The sequence below is a fragment of the Crocuta crocuta genome, unplaced genomic scaffold (assembly GCF_008692635.1).
Source record: "Crocuta crocuta isolate KB4526 unplaced genomic scaffold, BGI_CrCroc_1.0 scaffold112, whole genome shotgun sequence".
Classification (NCBI taxonomy): domain Eukaryota; kingdom Metazoa; phylum Chordata; class Mammalia; order Carnivora; family Hyaenidae; genus Crocuta; species Crocuta crocuta.
This window is the reverse complement of record NW_027528818.1, coordinates 4,665,517-4,682,113: the sequence shown is the minus strand read 5'-3', so window position 1 is coordinate 4,682,113 and position 16,597 is coordinate 4,665,517.

The window sequence follows — 16,597 nt, the reverse complement described above, 5'->3', positions numbered from 1 at the left end:
ACACCAGGAAGATCATTACAACTCCAGAGATGTTTCCCAACTGACCTAGGGAGGTGACATGACCGTGGAAGAGGGATGAGAGATAAGAGAGTGGTGAAGGATAGAACCATGCGCTATTTTTCTCCTGGAGACTCTGAGCTGCTAAAAATTTTCTGTGGATATATTTAAAGTTGGATTCACAACGTAGATAAGCCAAGAAGGATAGAATGATTTCCTTATGATTTAAAAAAAAATTGTTTTTGAGAGTGTGAGGCAGAGGGAGAGAGAGAGAGAGGGAGAAAGAATCTCAAACAGGGGCCACACTCCACACTCAACGTGGGGGGCCTGACACGGGGGTCAATCCCATGACCCTAGGATCATGACCTGAGCCAAAATCAGTAGCTGAATGCTCAGCTGACTGAGACACCCAGGTGCCTTCCTTATGATTTTATTTTTTTATTTTATTAAAAATTTTGTTTTACTTTTTTTAATGTTTTCTAAAAATTTATTTCTGAGAGAGAGAGAGAAAGAGAGAGAGAGACGGCATGAGCAGGGGAGGGTCAGAGAGAGAGAAGGAGACACAGAATCCGAAACAGTCTCCAGGCCCTGAGGTAGCTGTCAGCACAGAACCCGACGCTGGGCTGGAACCCACTAACCGTGAGATCATGACCTGAGCCGAAGTTGGACGCTTAACCGATTGAGCCACCCAGGAGCCCCTTCCTTATGCTTTTAAAGATGACTCCAGCACAGGGAGAAAATCAGAAGAAAGAGTCAGGTGATTGTCTTCCACAATATGTGGAGTACAAGATTTTTTAAGCAGAAAAAGCTAGAAGTGCATTATTAAATTGCTAAATACTTATTACATGGTTACTAACTTCCTTCATAACTGAAACTTGAATGTTCATGCTTACAGTACATACTGTCATTTCACAATGAAATGTGCAATGTGTCTAATGTAGCTAATTGTGAGCATATGAGTAATCTAAGTGTTCTCTTTGACACGAGGCAGATGATGCATCATGACTAACTGGGATACATTCCATCCTGGTAGTTTTAATACAGCAAAGCAAGGTGATAATAAGGAAACAAGATGAGGCCAAATACACAATATATTTTTTAAAAGTGTGTTTCCTGGGGCTCCTGGGTGGCTCGGCTGGTTGAGTGTCTGACTTTTGATTTCAACTCAGGTCATGATCTCACAGTGGTGAGATCGAGCCCTGCACTGGGCATGCAGTCTACCTGGGATTTGCTCTCTCTCTCTCTCTGCCCCTCCCCTGCTTGCACGCTCTCTCTCTCAAAAATGAATAAATGAATGAATGAATGAATGAATAAGTAAATTAAGTAAAAATAAAAATTGTGTCTTATATCTCATGTACTTTTTGTGGTCTATGTAAGCATGAGAAAGAAAGCATGAGGTGGAATTTGAATCAGGCTTCTCTTCTCAAAATTGGTCATTAGCTTAAATAGGAGTGTTTCTGTGTCATGTTTTATCCCTCACTGAGGAGGAGGGGGATGTGGGAGAGGAACACAAATGATATTTCCTGAGTGCTTGTTTTGTGCCAGGTGGGGTGCTGGGCACTTCACCTGTGATGTCACTGGCCGGGAGTGGCAGGGTGGGCGGTGTGACGAGTGGACTCGCCGGCTGGGGTCCTGGTTCAACCATCTCCTCCTGTGACTTTGGGCAGGTTATCTACTGTTCTTGGCAATTAACACTCACTGAGCTTTTACACTACTAGGAAGTGTGTCAAGTGTTTTATTTATTTGTTTGTTTTCCTTACAGCATCCTTATAATAAGGTACTGTTATTATCGTTTGGAAGACACTGAGGTAAAAAGAAGTTAAATGAGAGAGATGTAAAGAGTAAAAGCGTCTGGTTCTACAGCCCTCGTTCTGGTGGTCACAGCCTAGCCAGGCCTCTTATTAGCTGAGTTAGCTTAGGCAAATTATTTAACCTCTCCTGAGACTCGTATAGCATGCTTTGAACAGCGTTTGGCACCTAGGAAAAGCTTAGCAAATGTCAGCTATTACTGTCATTCAGTGAAATGGCAGGGATCCTGTTTGGGAAGTACATCCACTGCTTGGCCTTGAGTAACCAAGAGAGGGAACAGATACCCTGTTTGTAGGACACTGATTTGAAGCCAGTCACTGCATAGCACACACAGGTATTTGTGTTTAGGGCCATGCATACACTCTCTGGTCCTTCTCTGCTCCATCAGGGTATGTGTTCCTCTTTCATTTCCCCTTTGGGGTCAGGGTGGGGGGCGGTGAGAAAGGGAGAGTTGCCATGCCCTTGTGATGTTTCTGAAGAACAAATCAAGGCTGCAGTAATGGGTGTTATAGAGGGCTATGTCTTGCCCAAGTTAAAGGTCACCGCCAGCACCCTGACAAGGGGACTATCTATGATATGTGGCACACACAACAGAAATAAATCTCATTAGCTCAGAAAAATTATTTTTGGGGACTCTTTATTTGTGCTCCAAACCTTGAAGTCCAATGATAGGGCCCATTAAATAAAGACATCTCTATCTTACAATCTGCATAGAGCGTTCCTTAAATTAAGATTTATGAACATGGCAAAAAGACTAGTTTAAAAAGATAAAACTGAATGAAATATTTATGAAGTATTTATCCCTATAAACTGATGAGTTGGTTTTGTTTTGTGCTTAAGCCCATGTTCAGTACTAGTTCTTAGATTTTCAAAAATTACCTTTAATTATCAGAACACTGAAGACTCATCAGGGAAGACAACCAGTGTAAGGGTAGCTATCTTTTTTTAAATAAAATATAAAGAAATTCATTTATGCTTCTTCTTTGTGAATTGCTACTCTTGCTAAGACTCTTTAATTTTGTTTTTTTTTTATTTTTTTAATGTTTTATTTATTTCTAGGAGAGAGAGAGAGACAGCGTGAGCAGGGGAGGGTCAGAGAGAGAGGGAGTCACAGACTGAAACAGGCTCCAGGCTCTGAGCTGGCAGTCAGCACAGACCCCGACGCGGGGCTCGAACCCACGAACCGCGAGATCGTGACCTAAGCGAAAGTCGGACGCTTAACTGACTAAGCCACCCAGGCGCCCCAGACTCTTTAATTTTGAAGGAGTGAGTGGTCAGGTATGATGGCTGCAGATGCTGGACACCTCTTCCAGAGCCAGCTCAGGTCTTCCGCCACTTTGACCATCTCAAGAGTGAGGTCCTTGACTTGACAGCTCTGAAAAGACAATGACCTAAAGACCCATCATCAGGAGAGCACTTCCCCATTTCTGTTTTGTTGTTGCTGCCCATTTCTTCCCTCACCCCACCCCTTCTATACGGCTGACCTCCAGCCTGTTATGCTATAAGGTTGGCCTGGACATGGAGACCAATCTCCAAATGGAGAATGGATGATCTTGGGAACAAAATGGCGAAATCATTTGAATGGTTTCCATTCACCTCCTTTGGGGCTGCTTAATTGAGAGTGTTTTCGGTGACCTGGATGGTCAAATTACAGCATTCCGTGTGTGTTCTATCCAAATAGTTAGGTGTTCACTGAGATCACCATGGTAATCTGGTTTGAATTGCAAAAGGGCCTGTTTAAGGCTAACTAGAATAGAGAAGGCATATCCCCAGTTTTAGAGTGTGACTGGTATCGGTTCCTTTCTAGACATTTTCTGTTTCCAGTGTGAAAATAGATAAACATTTAAAATAAACTGATAAGAATAATCAGATTGCATAAATAGCTGAAGAATAATTACCCAATAAGTTAAACTATACATAATACTTAAGATTAATAGTATTTCCTGACAGGGATGCCTGGGTGGCTCAGTTAGGTGTCTGATTTTGGCTCACATCATGATCTCATGGTTTGTGAGACAGAGGCCAGAATTGGGCTCAGTGCAGAGCCAGCTTGGGATTCTCTCTCTTCCTCTCTCATTGCTTCTCCCTCCTTATCTCTCTCTCTCAAAACAATTAAAAATATACAGTATTTTCTGGGGTGCCTGGGTGGCTCAGTCAGTTAAGCATCAGACTTTGGCTCAGGTCATGATCTCATGATTCATGAGTTCAGGCCCCACATCAGGCTCTTTGCTGTCAAGTGGGGAACACACTTTGGATCCTCTGTCTCCCTCTCTCTGCCCCTCCCCTGCTCATGCTCTCTCTATCTCAAAAATAAATAAAAAATTTAAAAATATATACAGTATTTTCTGACTAAAAATTAGCTTAATATCCTATAAATATAAAAGTATTGTAGTAAAATATAAGCATGTAAAATAAGGTGAGATTATTCTCTAAAAATCAGAAAAAATATACATAAAGGATTAAACTAAATGGCTTCTGAACATTACTGGCGATGGCTAGCTTATTTCCAGTGTATGGGTGCTCTGGAAGGGCTGGAATGTAAGACAAGATCTAGAACCGGCTCTTCTCTCTCGCAGTGTTCCTGCCCTGCTTTGCCTGCTCACCCTCTTGCGACAGATAGGAGGGATCTGAGGAGCATCACCCTGACTTGGACGTCGGATGGGAGAGGAGAGAGACCCTCCTGTTCTGTATGAACAGCTGCTGTAAAGGAGGGCCCCTGGTGCCCTTTTTCCTTCCACCAGGCTGGTGGAGATGACAGAGAAAGAGAGGGAAAGGGTGAAAGAGGCGGAGGGGTGGAGGGATGAAGAGGGAGAGGGAGAGCGATGATAGGCATGGCATCCTCCCTGGGATAAGGCTGTGGAGTGCACTTGAAGTCCAGGTGGCTGCTCTGTTTCCCCCCCCACACTTCTCTGTGCACTCCAGAGACCTCACCCAGCAGGTTGGTAGGACTTAGGAAGAACGTACGTCTATTGCTTCCTCTGGCATTTGCAGAAGCTCCATTAACAGCTCTGGTACCTTTGGCATTGAGGCACCTGCCAACTGTACTTGGAAAGGATAAGATTTTCAGTGTGTCAAAGGTGAAAAACGGTGAAAAAAAAAAACTTGAAATGTATTTACAATACTCTCCTTCCCCTCTATCCTACTGAAGAGTCTGCTTTGCTCCTTGGCTGCCAGGCCTTTGCGGTACTGAGTGGAGATATCAAACTAAAAGATCCTAAGTAGAGGAAAGACCCCTCTCCATAGGAGAAAGCAAGAAAGGAAAATTCAGGAAGGAGACAGGGGTTGGAAGGGAATAAAAAAACAAGTTAAACATGAGAGGAGTTTTAGACCATCAAGAGTGGTGACGTCCTATCCCTCCCCCAATGGTTGTATCCCAAGGACTTTCGTTCAACAGACCCTGTATTATTTTCCTTTATATTTTGAAAAAAAATTTAACCTATTATTTTAAACACTTAAAAATAACTCATAAACATGTTTAGTGTGCACCAGTTATTTTCTTAAGTGGTTTAAAAATAATTTAATCCTCATAGTAATCCTATAAGGTAGGCACGGTTAATTTTCCTACTTTATTATTGAAGAAACAAAGGAACAGAGAAGCTATTTAGCTCAAGGTCACATGGGCAGAACATTACAAATCTGAGCCTCAAACTCACAATCTGGCCCCTAACTTTATGCTTTTAGCCACTGGCTTCTGCTTCATCTCTTCCCTTTTTACTTTGGAATTTTATTAAAAATATAAAAAAGAGGGACGCCTGGGTGGCTCAGTCAGTTGAGCATCCAACTTCAGCTCAGGCAATGATCTCATGGCTCTTGAGTTAAAGCTCTGCATCAGGCTCTATGCTGACAACATGGAGCCTGGACCCTGCTTCAAATTCTGTGTCTGTGGCTCCCTCTGCCCCTCCCCTGCTCATGCTCTCTCTCTCTGTCAAAAATAAACATTAAAAAAGTATATAAAAAGAATATAGTCTCCTTGACAAAAAAATTGAACTATAAAGAAACCAAACCACCCCTGAGTCACTCTGCATCTTCAAATTTTGATTCTTTTCCTCCTTAGAGACAATTGTGGTCCTTCAGATCTTTTATCTCCTGTATTTGTATGTATGCACATATATGTGTGTGTGTGTATATATATATATATATATGCCCACACACATATACATATGCATTTCCACATGCAATTGTGGAAAATACATAATATTTTTATATGTGCTTTATTATTTTTTAAATTTTGTTTTACTCAACACTGTGTCCTTCTAGGTCTACATATATTACTACTGCATTAAAAAATTGTCACATAATATTCCACAGTATGCATATACTACATTTTATTTAAGCATTTTTCCCAGTGGGAGGTAGACAGTTAGCCTCCCTGCCACATTTTATGCCCTTTCAAACATGTTTCAGTGGCCATCTTCATAGATATTTTCTGTGTATACATATGAATATTTTTCAAAGGACTCTGAAAGTAGACATGCTGGGTCATATACAATTTTAGTAGAATTGCCATTTTTGGGGGCACCTGGGTGGCTCAGTCAGTTGAGTCCGACTTTGGCTCAGGCCCCGATCTCGAAGTTTGTGAGTTTGAGCCCCACATTAGGCTCTGTGCTGACAGCTCAGAGCCTGGAGCTTGCTTCAGATTCTGTGTCTCCCTCTTCTCTCTGCCCCCTCCCTGCTCTCACTCTGTTTCTCTCTTTCTCAAAAATACATAATAAAAACATTTTGAAAGCAGAATTGCCAATTTTGTGTATATCAGTAGATATAGTCATTCATGAGAAATCTTATTTTCTGAAAAGTCATGCTCCCAAAATAATGGCCCTTATGGGAAAAAGTGGGCTGGGGCAGACAACGCAAAGTCTATGCAACTTTATAACCAGAGCACTAACAAAAACAATAACTTTCCTCAGTCACCCCTGTTCGAGGCCTGCCCTTCAGCTTATTATGATATAGGCTTGGCCTACCTACATAGAACAATCATTCTGGACAGCCCAGGAAGGTAGGCCATCGAGGGTAGAGGCTACCTAAGGGAAATACTTGAAAGGCACTAAAACACTATTGAAGTGCAGCTGGAAGTGAGCTCTGAGCCAAGGTGGCTTTCTTTAGGGTGGACACAGGAAGTGTAACCTGTCACAAGCCCAGACCTATGCAAAGATGGGGATGTACCTCTCAAGGGAAGAAGGGAGGATGTGGGCACTGATACATTTGTTTGTTTGATGGGGCTGAAAAGACTCTGGCCTGTGTGCAATTGTTGATCTGAGCACTTTTGTCTTTCTTCTAGAAGGTTAGAAGAAACATCACTCTCTCATCATTACTCTATTTATCAATCATGTAAGAGCTAATTTATGTTAGGGGTCCCTGAGTGGCTCAGTCAGTTAAATCCAGCTCTTCATTTTGGCTCAGGGCATAATCTCATGGTTCATGGGTTCAAGCCCCAAGCTGACAGTGAGGAGCCTGCTTGGGATTCTCTCTCTACCTCTCCCTCTGCTCCTCCCCTGCTTGTTCTCTATCTCTCTCTCAAAATAAACAAAAAAAATTTTTTTAAAGAGCTTGGTTAGAAAGACATATGCTGTAGCAGAACAGATTATTGCTCATCTTTCAAAAGCATTTATACCAATGACATTCTCACAAGAAGTTCACCACCTTCACTCACTTTTAGAGTTAGATTTATGTTGCTTTTAGACACATCACCTCCTGTGACTGGCTCAAGTGGACCTGATATAACCAAGTAACTATAGCAACAGGATAATTTATTCTACATTCTACATGTTCTTTCAGAATGATGAAACTTAATTCCTTTGGGGGCCTAAGGTCGATTTAGAGGCTTTCTCTTAAATTTCTCACTTTTTTGTAAGGTTAATATTTTCTCTTACTCTTGGGGCTCCTGGATGTTCAGATGGTAGAGCATGTGACTCTTGATCTTGGGGTTGTGAGTTTGAGCCCCACATTGGGTATAGAGATTACTTAAAAATGTGGTCTTTAAAAAAATTTATCTTACTCCCTTTCAAACTAAAGATGAGTTTTCTTTTACAGAAAAGATGAAACAAAGTAAGAATTGGATATTCCTGCCTTTTTTGAGATGTTGACTTTATGTGGCAGTGACAATGTTGATTTATAATAATATACCATATACTGCAAAAAATAGAGAAGATATTCAGAATGACTGATTTCTTTTTTCAAGAAATAATAGAGCAGTGCAAGGAGGAAAGAATTACCAACACATTGTTAGGGAGGTAGAATATTAATGTATTATGGAGAATTCAATGACCATTAGTTACTCTTCAGTGCTGTGGATTGAAGTGTATCCTCCCCCAAATTCATATGGGGGAGTCCTGGTCCCCATTATCTCAGAATGTGACCTTATTTGGATATAGGGTCTTTACAGAGATAATCAAGTTTAAATGAGGTCATTAGTGTGAACCCTACTCTGATAACTGGTCCCCTTAGGAAAAGGGGAAATTTGGGCAGGGAGACGAGCACAGAGGAAGAGGATATGAAGAGATCCAGGGAAGAGACAGCCATCTACAAGCCAAAGAGAGAGGCCTGGAACAGAGCCTCCCCTCAGAGCCCTAGGAGGGAGCCAACCTGACCAACACCTTGATTTTGGACTTTTAGTCTCCAGAGCCATGAGACAGTAATTTCTTTTTCTATTTTTCTTTTTCAAGTTTATTTATTTACTTTGAGAGAAAGAGAGAGGGAAAGAGAGAGAGAAAGAGAGAGAGAGAGCTGGGGAAGGGCAGAGAGAAGGAGAAAGAGAATCCTGAGCAGGCTCCACATTGCCAGGATGGATTCCGACGTAGGGCTTGAACTCATGAACCGTGAGATCATGACCTGAGCTGAAATCCAGAGTTGGAAACTCAGTAGATTGAGGCACTCAGGTGCCCAAGTTTTTGTTTTCTAAGTCATGCAGTTTGTGGTACTTTGTTATGGCAGCCCTGGCAAGCTAATGCCCTCAATAATCACTTCCAGTGGTGGCCTCCAATGAACCATGCCTCTTGGTATCTATGCCCTTATCATTTCACTACTCTGGAATCTGGGCTGGGCCCATGACTTGTTGTAACCCACGGAACGTGACTGAGGTGATGCTGTTCCAGTTCTGGGCCAATACCCTAGGAAGGTCTGGAACTTAAAGTTTTGCACTTTGGGGGCCCTGGGTGACTGACCATTTAACAAGTTTGGCTGCCCTGCTGGAGAGACCACATGGCAAGGCCTTGTAGAAAGGGAGAGATCGTGAATCTACACTGAGAGAGAAAGGTCCAGCTGTCCATGCTTGTCAGCTGAAGCCAGCTTTCCAGCTAGCCCCACCAGGGTGCCACAGATATGAGTAAGCCATGCTGGACATTATAGTGGCCATTGTCTGACTGCAATTACATTATCAGATCAGCAGAAGACTCACCTCATTCAATTTAGGGTTGTAAACAATAATAAAAAGTTGTTGTGTTTTAAGCCACTGAGTGTTGGAGTAATTTGTTACATAGCAATAGATGATTGAAATATTCCCTTAGTTTAACAGCAATAGAACCTCCAACTGACCAAGTACTGGCCAACAGGATGTTCAGAGAAATAGCATGTCTTATTTCTAGGACATGTCCTTAAACCCTTTTCCTCCAAACTGCTCTCTGGAATGTAGACATGCTGTCCATCTGAGACAGTAAGTGGGTAATGTCCTGGAGATAGCTAAGCATCGAGATAGTGGGGGTCCCTGCCATGCCAGTCTTAGGCTGTTATACAAGAGAGAAACTCCTTCTTGAGTAATTCCTGTTATTCGGGTTTCAATTACAGCAACTAAACCCATATCCTAATTAATACAGGAATAATATATTGATTAAAATATTTTACGATCTTTTTCTCAGAAAGTTTCTCAGGATGTTTTACAATCTTTTTCTCTGGAAGCTTTTTCTCCATACTGCAGTGAATAAGGACATTGCCTTCAATGAAAGGATATAAAATACAGGATGATAATTGGAGATTATACATGTATATAATCACTTCTTCAGAAGTGATCCTTGGAATATTAATTCTTTGTACTTAGTTCTTTGTTCTTCGAAAGATGAAATGAAATGAGGTCATTTATGTCGAGGACTTTTAAAATGGAGTGGGGAGGACATTAGGAGATGGGCCTTATGCATTCTCTCACTGGTAGAACCATGAAATCTTGCATCAGCCCAAACCACAAATATTCCAAGGACTTAACCCAAACACTGGTAACTTGCTACAGTAAGAGACTTTAGCTTAGTGATAGCCTTGGCAACCAATTACAGTTAGCCAAGATTGGCTTTCTGCCATCAATACCAAATCAAAAATTCTTTGTAAACAATATATGCAAGCATTTCCTTTCCCTTTAAACAAACCTCTGACTTTTGTTCCCTAATGGAACACTACTATTCAGGTTGCTACCCAAATGTATGTACCCGAGTTGCAATTCTTTGATCTCGTGTAAGTGCTCTTGTTTAATTTTTGCCCTCTGACAGTTTTAGGTTGACAGTTCCTAGTACACCTCAGAAAGAGTTTGGAAAGATGGCAGACTGTGTCTGTCTTCTATCTAGAGATTTGCAATGCACATGAACCTTTTAAAATTCTGTAGTGCCTAGATGGGTTCTACACAACTAGAATCCCATGGAATTCACTTTGGGAAATAGCGATTCGAAGCGACTAGATTGGTTTGTGTTGACACTGTGTATATGTTAGTGAGGATGAAAACTGAAATCTGTGTAAAAAAAAAATTCCATGCAGGACTCAGTTGTGTGGTTCAGCAAGTTTACTGGGTAATACCTGCTTTTTTTCAAATTGTTCTTTAATTACTATTGGGATTTATTTTTGATGTTTATTTATTTATTTTAACTTTTATTTATTTTTGAAACAGAGAGACAGAGCATGAGTGGGGGAAAGGCAGAGAGAGAGAGAGAGAGAGAGGGAAACAAAATCCAAAGCAGGCTCCAGATTTTGAGCTGCCAGCACAGAGCCTGATGCGGTGCTCAAACCCACCAGCTGTGAGATCATGACTTGAGTTGAAGTCAGCTACTTAACCGACTGAGCCACCCAGGTGTCCCAACTGTTGGGTTCTTAAAGAAAGTCTTTCTTCCCAGCCTCTGGGCTCTTCGGCATGTCAGATCCCTCTTCCTCCAACACAGTAGACCCAGGGAGATCTTTTCCATTTTCTCAGCTGTCTGTTCCTCCTCCCGTGCTTTCTTTGCCCAGACTTTATTTTGAATGGGGCTCTCCTTCACTTCTTTCTGACCTAATTGTGGCCTCAGGTCAACTCCAGTTCTGGCTGCCAGTGCCTTAGCCTGGGCAGTGCCACAGTCCTTGACTTTATGGAGGCAAGTTGATATTCAGCAAGTTTTCTTAGCTGTGAGAAGCAGGGAAACAGAAGGAACTAAAGCTCTCTAGGAGAAACACTGCCAAACCTCCAGAAGGGTCCACCAGTCTGGATCACTGCTTGAGGACACTAGAGCCACCTTATCTATCTGAACTCCGCTCTGTTCCCTTGTAGACTGAAAGCCTGAAGCTCTACTGGGGAGTCTCAGACCTGGAAAGGCTGCAAAAATGAGTCAAGATTCATCACTTAGAATTGAAACCACATGCACCACAGAACTGGCCAGTTGCTGGAGGATCTTTCTGCTAGTTCTTCTTTTCCCACATCTCATTTTCCCCTTTTTGATTAATCTCTTCCTCTTGTTTAGTATCTGTTTATGTCCTCCTCACAAAACCATTGGCTAAAACTATAGGCCTAAGGAGATCAAAATCAAGGCATTTGAAAACTTTCTGTGGCTGGATCACAGTAAAGACCTTGACCAAACTCTAGTCAGGCTCCTCTGAGCTCACTTCTGGACTAGGCTTCAAACTTGGTCTATGAAAACTGCAGACTCCTTCCCTCCCCATGCCTGCCTGGCCTTCTAGGCATGCACTCACACACACACACACGCACACACACACACACACACACATACACGAAGAGACTTGAACAAACATTGGCATAGTATCTAACAGCTCAAGGCTACATCTCAAGGATGACAGTAGTCTCCCTGAAGATGCCTGCCTGCTTGAGAAAGCTCAGTGCTGCCAAAAGAATTCACTGTTTGCTCCAGTCCAAACTGGTAATAGGCAGACAGGCCACTGAATTTTCTCATACAACAGTTACTTTAGAAAACTTTAATTATGAATCCTTTCTCTACCCCTTTGAGACATAATCTTCTACCACCGGGAACTGTCTTTTTTCAAGGACTTGAGAGCTGTCTGTTTGAAACGGAATCATTCAAGAAGATCATGTCACTTTCTGCAGCAGTCTGGTGCACACCTTGCTCAGACTTATGCCTTTTGTCATAAACATAGGAGAAGTTGGTTTCTTCTCTGGATAAACGCCATTGAACAAACTCGGATGGCCTGGCCACATGGACCAACACCTTTTCAACAGTGCCTTTCCCTTAGCACCTCTCAGCCTATAACTTACCTTCCGTTTCAGCCAAGCTGAGCTGCAGTCATGTTGGACTTTTTTTTCTTCCTATTGCAATTGTTATTATTGAATAAAGTCAGCCCTTACCGCTTTGACTAGAGTCTAGCTTTGTTTATCCTTGACAGTTAAAGTGTTGTTTGCCTTCAGCTTCTCCTGACCTCCACATGCTCTTGACTTGTTCTCATCCATTTCTTGTTTTCATTTCTTTTTCACCGAATTCTGGAAGTGCAATGGTCAGCCTCTCTTGACAAAGAACAAACATGGTTCATAATGAAGCACGGTAGAGGATGTGTGGTAACTCCATGGCTAGCTTATAGTCATTAGCATATTATCTGATCTTTTTCTGAATGATTGACTCAAATGTTAGGTAAGACTTAACAAAAATTCATTTTCCCTGGGCTCTTCTCTTTCTCCTTTCTGCAACCTTTTTTGTCCTTCCTGCGTATCCTTTTTGCGTCAGAATATTACATCGGGGGTTTTAGATTATATTTGGTGAAATAAAATGCATTTGCCCAACATGGCTTTTACTTAACCACAGCAAACCTTCTGAGTTCTAACTGTTCCCTCTCCATGGCAGCTCAAGAGAACTGAAGGAAGGCTCAGGGTAGGAACTTCCAGGGACACTGCTCCACTTGAGATTCTGGCAGGAGGCTAATATTTTCCGTTGAGGCCAGAAGTGACTAGGTTTCTTGCTGAGTGCTTACTGAGAACCGAGGTGGGTATAGAATGACTTGACTTGATGTCTCGCCAGCCCTGGTGTGGCCCCTTATGGAAGGGTCAGCCAGGATCACTGCTAAGAAGCTGGAGGGCTTAGATGAATATGCAGCCAACCAACTGTCATTCAAGTTAAGGGCTGTGGATCTTCCAGACTCCCCTCTCCACGCTGACATGCCCATAAGCGGATGTGATTGTCAAGGATGAGCTACCAGAGAGGCACCTTTGCCAGCTGGACCAGTGAGATGGAGACCGAGCAGTGAGGCACCAATGGCAAAATCCAAACTTCCAGGTCGAACAAAATTCTTCATTCCCATTATCTACGTGCCTATGTACCTCCAGGAAATGCTGTAGGACATTAAAAAAAAAAGGTGTAAACACCCAGTAGCTGTTTTCTAGGCTGCAGGCACTGTGTTAAGCACTTTATAAATATTATCTCATTTAATCCTCTTAAAGTCCTCTCTGGGTTGGTTCCATTATTACCTCTGTTTATAAAGAAAATGGAACGGAGAGAAGGTAAGTGATTTGTTAAAGGTCAAACTCTTAACAAGTGGCTGAGCAAGGACTTGAACTCATGATATGATCCCTCCCTACCTCTCTGATTTTATATCCTCGCCAGGTGGTCTCTTGATCACTCACTGGGCTTCTGGCTCTTGGTGAAAAAGCCAAGCACACTGTGCTTTGACACCTGGGCACATGCTGGTCCCTCCACCTGGACTCTCCTTCCCTCAGGTAACACATGGGTTTCTCCATCCTTCCATCCAGGTTCCAGTTCAAAGAGCACCTCTGTAAGTTTTCTTTAACTCGCCTAACTACAAGTGGTATCTCTCACCCTTGTCAATCTTTATCTCTAATTCTTGCCTTATTTTTCCTTTTAGCAATTTTTTTTTTCAGCCTGGACCACTGCCCTGAACTCTAGGCCGTGATGACCAGTTGCTTACTTGACATCCTTGCCTGGCTATCAGTCTCCTCAGAGTCACTGGAGCCTATCCAAAAGTGAAATCTGAGAGGGAGATCCCTCCCCCCAATGTGCTATCCTCCTCATTTCAATGAATGACAACTCTAGTCCAATCCCTGAGGGCAAAACCTTGGAGTCACTTTTCAGGCCTTTCCTTTGCTCACACCTCCTGCCCAATCTGTCAGCAAGTCCTGTTCTCTACCTTCAACATAAATCCTGGCTCCAACCACTTCTCACCACCTCCAGGCTGCCTCCCGAGCTAATCACGATCACTTCCCACCCAGATTAGTGCCAATAATCTCCTGACGGAGCTCCCTGCTTCTGCTCTAGTTCTGTTCGCTTTGTTCTCCACACAGTAGCCGAAGCGATCCTCTTAAAATAGTAGTCAGACTGCATCACACCTCTGCTCGAAAGCACCAATAAGTTCCTATCTCACTCAGAGTAAGCACTGGAGCCCTCACAACAGGCTAGCAGACCCTGTCCTACGCACCCCATTCCCTTTCTGACTGTCTCCCAGAGAGCTAGAATAGATAACGGCAGTATTTACTGGAAGAGTAAATGAATCGAAAGCACTCATTATAGATCTGCTTGTTCATCTGTTTGTTATCTGTCTTTCTCCCCCTGAATGTAAGCACCATGAATGCAGAGACCAACACACAGTTGGTACAATCAATATTTCTAGGATGAATGCACATTTAGGTGGACTCAGGCTATCTGAGTTCAAAGCTCAGGTACTTAACCCACTATACACCGCACTATAAAGCAGAATTCAGGCCCCAGGCTTCGGGGTACTCTCTGGATCCCCTGAAATTTCCCAGTCACTGTTTTGCATGGCTCTGCAGAAATCTGACACTATATTTGCCTGCTCTTCTCTCTTACAGGATTTTTTCACACTGTCATGCTTTTCTTCTAATGCTAATGGTTATCAAAACTAGTATTTCAAGTTCCACACATGAATTTTCAAACAGCTGCTGTGCTGAAGCCTGGTCCTTGAGACCAAAGTCAAAACACTCATGCCAGCTGTCAGCATAGAAGGGTGCAGCCAATAAAGGTGGTTCCCTGTCCTTTCTCAGGACAAGAAAAGGCACGCATCAGTTCAGCTTTCAGCTGGATTGCAGATGCAGGAGGCGGGGACGCAGGAGTGGGGTGGCTGTGTGGCCAGCTGAACAGCTCCATGTTGTTCTATGGCTACTCTGTAAGCTTCCCTCATTTGCATCAACCTTCAAAACACGGACGTAAAAATCTGTCTCTTGCCACCCCACTCCCCGTCAGGTGCTTCTACTTCCTTCCCGTTCACTGCAAGGACAGGTCCTCTTCTGCTCTGGAAAGGATTCTCAGCTGAGGGGGCCACACATGCATTTTTTGGACATTCCTTTTTGAATGTTTCAGTGGAAGGAGACTTCCTGCTACTCTCCTTGTTAGCTCTGTGATGCACATCACATCCTTTCTTCCCGTTTGGTAAAAATAGGTTTCTCATCTGTAAAATGGGTACCTTGTTTGCTCTGTCTAGTGTTGTGTGTTTCAAATGAGATGATGGGATGCAATTGTAGTTTAAAGATATTAGGTGTATATAATTTTCATTTATAATAGAATAAAAGTCCGTTACCAGAAAGTAAAAAAGTGGTTGACGTAAACTGGGTTCTGCACTGTCAGTCAGAGCCTGACGCGGGACTCAAACTCAACCGTGACATCATGATCCTGAGTCAAAACCAAGAGTTGATCACTTAACTGACTGAGCCACCCAGGCACCCCTCAAATCCCCACTTTACACCTTAAATATCTTACAGTTTTATATGTCAATTATACCTCAATAAGGCTGGAATTTTAAAAATAAGAAAATGCAATACTTACAATCTATTAAATCCTTCTACAGTAGGTACCGGGTCTTATCTCAGAAACACAAGTGTACGCCTCCTGAACTAACCAGTTGCATTGCTCTTAACCCCTCCAAAGAGTATTTAGTGAAATTTGAGAATTTTTTCTCCGAAAGATTTCTAGCACCTTTATAGAGAAAAAGAGTAGATGATTTTCCAACTTGAAGCCTGTTCTGAACTTTCTTGTTATAGCTCAATAGTGCTTCCATTAATTTTTCAAGTTTTGTGGTTGTTACTGGTAAGATGTAATAAAATATAATACAACTTTTGAAAAAATTAACTTAAACAAATAAAATAACGTGTATTTGTTCCCTAAGCCTGCTGTAACAAATTACCATCAGTGGTGGTTTAACACATCACACATTTATTCTCTTATAGTTCTGGTGGCTGGGGGTTCAAAATCGGCTTCTCTGGGCTAAAGCAAAGGTGTCATAGGGCTGTGCTTTCTCTGGAGTTTCTAGGGGAGGAGCTGTTTCTTGGGCTTTTCCAGTGTCTGGTGGCTGCTGGCATCTCTTGGTTCCTGGCCCCTGCATCTCTTTGCAAAGCTTTCAGTTTAGCATCTTCAAATCTTCCTGTTTCTGTTATCCTCACACCAACTCCTTTCTCTCTGTTACAAATCGCCCCTGCTTCTTCTTAGAAGGACACTTGTGTTCACATTTAGGGCCACCTGGATAGTTCACAATACTCCCCCCACCACAAGATCCTTAATTAAATCCCATTGACAAAGACCCCTTTTCGTCATAAGATAATATTCAAAGACTTCAGGGGTTATGACTGGTTATCTTTCTGGTCATTATT